Source organism: Puma concolor, chromosome A3 (genome assembly GCF_028749965.1).
Source record: "Puma concolor isolate L17-30 chromosome A3, mPumCon1.1.hap2, whole genome shotgun sequence".
Lineage (NCBI taxonomy): Eukaryota > Metazoa > Chordata > Mammalia > Carnivora > Felidae > Puma > Puma concolor.
The window spans coordinates 130,633,613-130,640,930 of NC_141669.1; the positions used below are offsets into that span (position 1 = coordinate 130,633,613).

Genomic DNA, 7,318 nt, shown 5'->3' on the forward strand with positions numbered 1-7,318 from the left:
CGTGCATATATGTGCACCACGGGATGGATTTTCACCGAGAGGACGCATCCGTGTCACCTGCATACAGATCCAGAAGCGGAGCACGGTCAGTACCCATGAAGTTTTACATCCCCTCCTGTCACCATGTGTCCCAAGGGTAAGTTGTCCCGACTTCTCACATCCACGTCATGGGGTAGCGTTGCCTGCTTTCAACTTTATAAAAATAGAACCAACTCTTCTTTAATTCCTCATCGGGAGATACATCCTTATTATTGTAGGTAGTTATACGTTGTTTTCCCCTCAATGTAGGGCAGGGCTCAGCAAACTTTTTCTGTAAAGGGCCAGATACTAAATACAGGAGACTTCTCCGGCCATTTGATCTCTATCACAGCCATTCGGCACCGCTGCCATTGGGTGAAAGCAGCCATAGACAGTCTTCAAACCAATGGACGGCTATGTTCTGATAAAACTTTATTCACGAAAAACAGCAGCCTGGGTTACAAACACAAAGCCGTATTTCCCAGTCCCTACCGTGGAACACTCCATTGTGTGGATATACCACATCTGATTCATCTGTTCTTTTGTTGAGCTTTTGGGGGTAGGTTGTGCTTTGAGACTATCTGTGAATAATACTTCCGTGAACATCCTTGTACGTGTGTTTGGGGAACATACGTTTGCATTTCTGTTGGGGATAGTCCCAAGGAGCGGGACTGCCGGGCCGAAAGTTACACATTTATTCAACGCAATAGCTTTGGCAAAGTGGTTGGCCCCGATTTTTCACCTGTCCACAACCAGCAGTGCTGGGGCTTTCTAGTCGCTCTATTTGTCTGCCAACACTTGGTGTTTGAGACGTATTAAAGCTCAGCAGCACCTTTTTGTACACTTACGGCCATTTTGGGTGTCTTTGTGAGGTGCCTCTTCCAATAACATTTGTACCTTTTATTTATTTCTTTAATTTTTAAATGTTTGTTTTATTTTTGAGAGAGAGAGACAGAGAGAGAGAGACAGAGAGACAGAGAGAGAGAGAGAGAGAGAGAGCATGCGTGCAAGCGGGGAAGGGGCAGAGAGAGTCCCAAGCAGGCTCCATGCTGCCAGCACAGAGCCCAACGTGGGGCTCAGTCCCCCAAACCGTGAGATCATGACCAGAGTCGAAGTCAAGAGTCAGACACTCAACCAACTGAGACACCCAGGCGCCCCACATTTGTACCTTTTAAATTTGCATCGATCACACTCTGCCCGGATGATACAGCTGTCAGCCTCCTTTGAAGAATTTGGTTTTCCTTTCTTCTCTAAACTCAGGAGTCTTCAGGGGCCCGTGTTCTGCTGATGTTACTAATTTGTCTTTAATTCCAGAATCTGTGAGATGTTAGCCCTCTAGGAGTTTGTTGAGGTCCTCTTCCCTTAAGGAATTTTGATCTTGTGTCTTGCATGTATAATGACGATTCTGAAATTCAGAAGCCTAAGAAGCCTAAACTGTCAGAGATTGGGACCTAAAAGAATTTAGACAGTGGGACCCTTGCTGGGCTCAGGCTGGGAGCCATGATGGTGCACACTGCGGTTCATCACTGAACCAACCCAGGTTTCTGAGTCTAGGTGTGAGCGGTACCTGATGTCTGTATCTGCCCCGGTCTTCTTGAGAAGTAAATCTGTCTGAGGAGGGAAGGTTAGCGATAGTGCATATCATTTGGCAGATTCTGAAATAGAATACTTTGCATGTGTGTGAGAGAGAGAGAGACACACACACAAGGAATATGACTGATGGCTGCGGAATAACTATGGCTTATATAACCCACGTAAAGCCCAGTTGCACTGAGGTCCAGTATGACAAGGCATCTGTGTAAAAACAAAAACAGTTTAGCAGCCCCAAATTCACCAAGAGTCATTTGAATATATATTGGAGCCTTTTGAATAGTGTGCCAAAGAAGGGACCCACGGATAATACATATCAAAACTTCTTTTTACAATCCTTCTTTCTACAATATACAACGGCTGCCATGAGGTTATTTGTTCCTGTTTTTATCTCCCACTTAAACAAAATGACATAAACCAAAAAAACTCTAACTCAACCCTCTTGGGCTCTTTGATTTTGATCCCTCTCCCTTATTTCCCCAATCCGTTTGAAGTCCCCAGCTGAAGTCCTCGAAGTTCCCATGGGAACCCCCACTAGCCCTTCCTTAATTTATCTCCCTTACGGATTCTTGCGTTCAATTGAGAAAAGGCTTAGTCACCAATCAGACGAGACTCCTTCCTGGATTGGGGAGGAAGAGAGCAAAAACAAAGCTGATAGAATTTTCTTTAGGGTTGAAGATAAAAGAGGCCACGAATACTCTCATGAGTTCATATTTGTGTCCTTGCCAGCCTTAGATTCTTGGATATCATTTGAAACTTAAAAAAAAAAAAATTACTTTTAGGGAAAACTGGTCTCTTTGATTTGATTCTTGCAAGTAAGGACATTGAGCCATGACCATGATAGGAACCCGTATTTGAGGCTTCAACTTCTGAGGACTAATCATGGCACAGGTACCAAGAGCCCAAGGTCATTATTTGGGCTGGCCACATAGGCAGTCTGGCTGACACGTACCGAATCTCCCAGGAGGAAGCACTCTCTGCATTCTGTTCAGGCCCAGTGAGCTACACTTATCCGGGAATGGTGGGAATCCTCCTGCAGCCCACCTTCTCAGATGCCACCCAGGGGCCAGCCTTGTGAGCAAGTCTTTCAAAGGAGACCAGCCAGGTCTGCTACGGTCACTGGGTTTGCACAGTGAGACATTTAAAATGAATGAACCCTCCCAGCAAACTCTGTGAAGCCATATAATCATTTTCGCCATTGGGAGGAGTAGAAACGGAGGCTCAGCGAGGGTAGAGAACTTTTCTACTAAGCGATAGTAAGTGGTAAATGCTAGAAGGAGACCATGTGAAACCACAGACCATGCCCTGCTGTCTCTCAAGTATTTATTTCAATTTTTAATTAATAGCCAACATTTACTGAGTCTTTTCTATGAGCCAGGCACTGTGGTAACAGCTCATTTATACCTCACTTCATGAGACCTTCTGTTCCTCTTATCTTCATTTTACAGAGGAGGAAACTGAGGCACAGAGATCCTGAAGATTGAACATCAGGTCATAATAATCAGGACCGTGCGTTGGGTGCTTTTTAGGCCCAGACACTGCGGTAGGCATGTTATGTGCTCATTAAAACTTCACAATATCTATATAAAATAGGCCTGCGGCAGCTCCAGAATTCGGGGGTGGCAGGGAGTGAGGAATGGCAGTCTGATCGGAAGGAGGTTTGAGGTTTTCTAGCCCTTTACCTAAGATGGAGAGCTGGTGGTCCACCAGAGAAAAGGAGGAGGTACCTCCAGACGAGTAAGTGCCACTTTTGTTCCCAGTTTACGGATGAGGCTCAGGAGTATTTCTTTTAAATATTTTACTTATTTTTGAGAGGGCGCAAGCAGGGGAGGGGCAGAGGATTGTGCTGACAGCAGAGAGCCTGATACGGGGCTTGGACTCATGACCCAGGAGATCATGACCTGAGCCGAAGTCGGACGCTCAAGCAACCGAGCCGCCCAGGTGCCCCGAACCTCAGGAGTTATCAAGTAACGTGATTAATGCCACACAGCTCCTGGGGGGGGGGGGGCGGGGGGAACCCCTGATTCCAGTGTCCCAAGGCATGTTCCTCCTCTGTGTCTCTATCAGCTTTGCTGAGCGTCTTCTCGCCGGGGACCCCTGTAGAGCGGAGCTGAATTGGAGGTGAAGCTTAATGGAGTAAAGCGAACACGAGGAGGAAATCAAAAGTTCCAGGAGACAAGTTCCACCAAACTGGAGCAGATTGCTTCCAGCAGAAGCAAAAGCAACTCATTTCCGGAGTCAAGAAAGAGGAAAGCAAGTGGAAACTTCCAGCGTTGGGGCCTCGATGAGTGTTCAATGCAAAGTGCCCTGTTCTGTTAGGTGGAGACAGCCGTGTAGCTTCTACCTCATTCTCTCCCACACATATGCCCCACCCTGGCCCCTACCCACCAGAGACAGAACTTCCTGGTGGGGGGGAATAGGGTTTCTTGGAATCCTCACTCCCAGAGGAGAGGGTGTAGACCCAGCTGAAGAGAGAAGCTGAGAGTTTATCCAAGCCCAGAGAGGCAAACCCATGCCTCTAGCGGACAGGCAGGTGCAGCTGGAAGGGAACAAGTTAGTTAGAAGGCCACGGTGGCCAACCGTTGTCTGGCCCTGCTTCTCTGCCTGCCTGCCCGCCCCAACACCTGTCCTGAAGTGATACGATTTGTGAAACAAGGCCCCTGCCAATCCTCTGGACAAAGTCAACAACTCGTGTTGATTCTGCTGATTCTAAAAAGTAATGGTTGCTGTTATCCTAATAATACAATGTAATGGGACGTTGAGCTTATTTTTAGGCAGAATTCACACGGATTTTAGAGCATCATATGGTCTGAAGGGGACACTTCTCTTACATTTTCCTAGAGTTTAAAGGGAAATTAGGGGCATGTGGGTAGCTCAGTCCATTAAACATCCAACTCTTGATTTCAGCTCAGCTCATGATCTCCCCTTGGTGAGTTTCAGCCCCACAAGTTGGGCTTGGTGCTGACAGTGTGGAGCCTGCTTGGGATTCTCTCTTTCTCCCTCTAAATAAATAAACCTTTTTTTTTTTTTTTTTTTTTTAAGGTAAGTTAAATTCATCAGCAGAGATGGCCAATGCGGGCATTTACCAAGAACTCTGGGGGCAATCCTTCCAAACACGTGGGATTGTTTCAAGGGCAAAGGTAACAGCTCAGCAGAGAAGTGGCTTCTGTTTCCTACCTTGCAACCCCACCCAGTGAGCCCAGCCCAAGGATGTGACTAGTGCCTTCCCAACACTAGGAATCTGAGGACAACTGGGTGCGCCCTTCACTCTTGTACGTTCAGGCCGACAACACCGGGCAGGTCGCTTTGGCTCTCCAGGCCTCAGTGGCCTAATCTGCAAAAGGGAAATAACCACGCTTTCCGATGCTGTTAGGTGAGCCCATGGATGGCAAATGTGGGGCACTGTAGCATCTGGCGCTACGAGGCGCTTCACATACACTGGGAGCGGCTGCTAAAGCCACTGGGACCATGAAGCCACACTGGGCACGTGCAGCGAGGGCAGCCCAGGGATAGAGGCAGCAAGAAGGGCTTGCGCATCGGCTCCGGGTACCCTGAAGCGACTCCCACCTCTGAGAACCGTCAGTGGGCGTCTGCCACCACCGTTCCTTCCGCTTCAGCCTTCCTCAAGCTTCCAGAATTCCCTCCAAGGCTCGCACCCCACCTCCACGCAGCCCACGCTTGGGGGATGGGTGACTCCACCCCCTTGCTCCAGGGGTAGGCCCTGATTGGCTTACAGGGAGCAGGGGTTTACACACGAGCCAGTCATTGGTTCGCAGGAGAGCATGTGACCCGGGGGGGCCAATCAGGGCGCATCTTGTTTTGTCCTGTGCTTGCCTTCTGGGGAAAGAGACTACGTGCGGAAGGGTGGACCCGCTGGGGTGCCGCCGGCCTTGCAGAGGTGTCGCTGAGCGTGCGGAGCTGAGAAACCGCAAACTCTTGCGCACCGGTGGCGTTGTGAAGCTTCTGGATCATCCCCCTGGAGGCTTGAGCTTACGGCGCTTTTTGCGTGCGTGATACCGATCCCCTCCATTGCGCCAGCCAGTTCAAGTGGCCTTTCTCCATGACTCGTAACTGGAAACATCCCGTCGCACGGAGCTTTTATAAGACGCAATCGTCTGCTTTCATGTCTGCCTTGGAGAGGACAGTAGCCTCTTTATTACCCTCTGCGTTCACGGCTTCTCACCAGCGTGTAGGACACCTCAGGCACTTAATCGTTGCTTGTTGAATCCATTGGACATGACTTACCCCGTGGAACTTGGCGGTCTCTGTGAGAAATGAGGAGACACGTGGTTTTGAATCTAAATAGGATGTTGAGACAAGCTGAGACCAAGTCCCAGCGCTAGTCCTACGAGCCATCAAGGTTGTCATCCTTAATCCTCCTTGAAGTGACCGTATAATGCTGTTGTGAATGACAACCTCGTATGAACCAGCTGGGCCTCGGGAAAGATTCACGGAGAGGAGGGGAGGGTGTCTCCTTAAAAGGTACGTTGGAATTCTCATTGAAAGAAGGAGACGGGCCCCAAATGAGGTGTCTGTTAGAACACTTTTGGTTCAAATGGGACAGAAAATTGGTTGCCAGATGGCTTAAGCGAAAAGAGAGAGAGGGTGAGGGAATTTATTGATTCGTGTGAAAGAAAAATCCGGGACAGACTGATCCTCAGGAATGTGAATGTGAGCAGGACCCTAGCTTCTGGCCATCACTGAGCTCTGCTTTTCCTCCGTGTTGGGTTCTGTCTCCTGCTCTGCCCGGGAGCAAGAGGTGACAGCAACTGCCAACAGTACTCCTCATGGGCTCACAGTAAGTGGGAAAGAGTGGGGGGGTCTCGTACCTCATTGGCCCAAGTGTCTGTCCCGGAAGTAGTGGGCATGGCTAGGAGGTGTCATGCTTTGATTAGTTTAGGCTTCGGTTGCATGTTTCAGCGCTTTGGTGGCGTCCCATTGCCCATCCCTGAGACTAGGGCACTATTGCTGGAAGGGCCAGGGATGCTGAGAACAAAAACAAGAGCTGTGGGCTGCACACAGCGGTGGATAGGAAAAGTGGAAACAAAGAGGGTGCACATTCTTCCAGCTCACGCTGTGAAAGGCCTGCCCCTCATCAGACCTTGTGCTGGGACTACAGGGATACATGAGAGACAGGGCCTGGCTTTTTTTTTTTTTTTTTGAGAGAGAGAGAGAGAGAGAGAGAGAGCATGAGTGGGGGGGAGAGAAAGGAAGACAGAATCCACAGCAGGCTCCAGGCTCCAAGCTGTCAGCACAGAACCCAACTCGGGGCTGGAACTCACAAACCATGAGATCATGACCTGAGCCGAAGTACGATGCTTAACCGATTGAGCCACCCAGGTGCCCCGCAGGGCCTGGCTTGGAGGAGCTCACAGCCCAGAGAACTTGTGGGAGTTTTATGCCCATGTGGCTTAGGATAAGGATGAGGCGTAGAGTGGGGCAGGACCTCTGGGGTTCCGCAGCCCCATACCCCTTATATTTCCATTCAGTGTGAGAACCCCAGGTCCCATCAAGAAGATAGGGGGGATGTAGGCCTGCCTAGAGAGCCCTGGAGGGACCCAAGGTGGATTGAATCTGTGTCTCCGTTTGAGGAGGAAACGTGGCTTCAAGGATAGGGAGAAGCTTAGCATTTAAGAGAAAATAGTTCCGGGGCACCTGGGTGGCTCAGTCGGTTAAGCGTCTGACTGGCTCGGGTCGTGATCTGCTGGTT

The 7,318-nt window shown here is 49.5% G+C and overlaps 1 long non-coding RNA gene across 1 annotated transcript; it reads left to right on the top strand.

Annotated features, from left to right (window-relative positions):
- The first annotated feature begins 1,047 nt into the window (after positions 1-1,047).
- LOC147582806 (uncharacterized) lies at positions 1,048-5,736 on the top strand. Its single transcript, XR_015249532.1, has 3 exons — positions 1,048-3,151; positions 3,676-4,537; positions 4,651-5,736. It is a non-coding gene; the product is annotated as an uncharacterized LOC147582806 (long non-coding RNA).
- Positions 5,737-7,318: the final 1,582 nt, after the last annotated feature.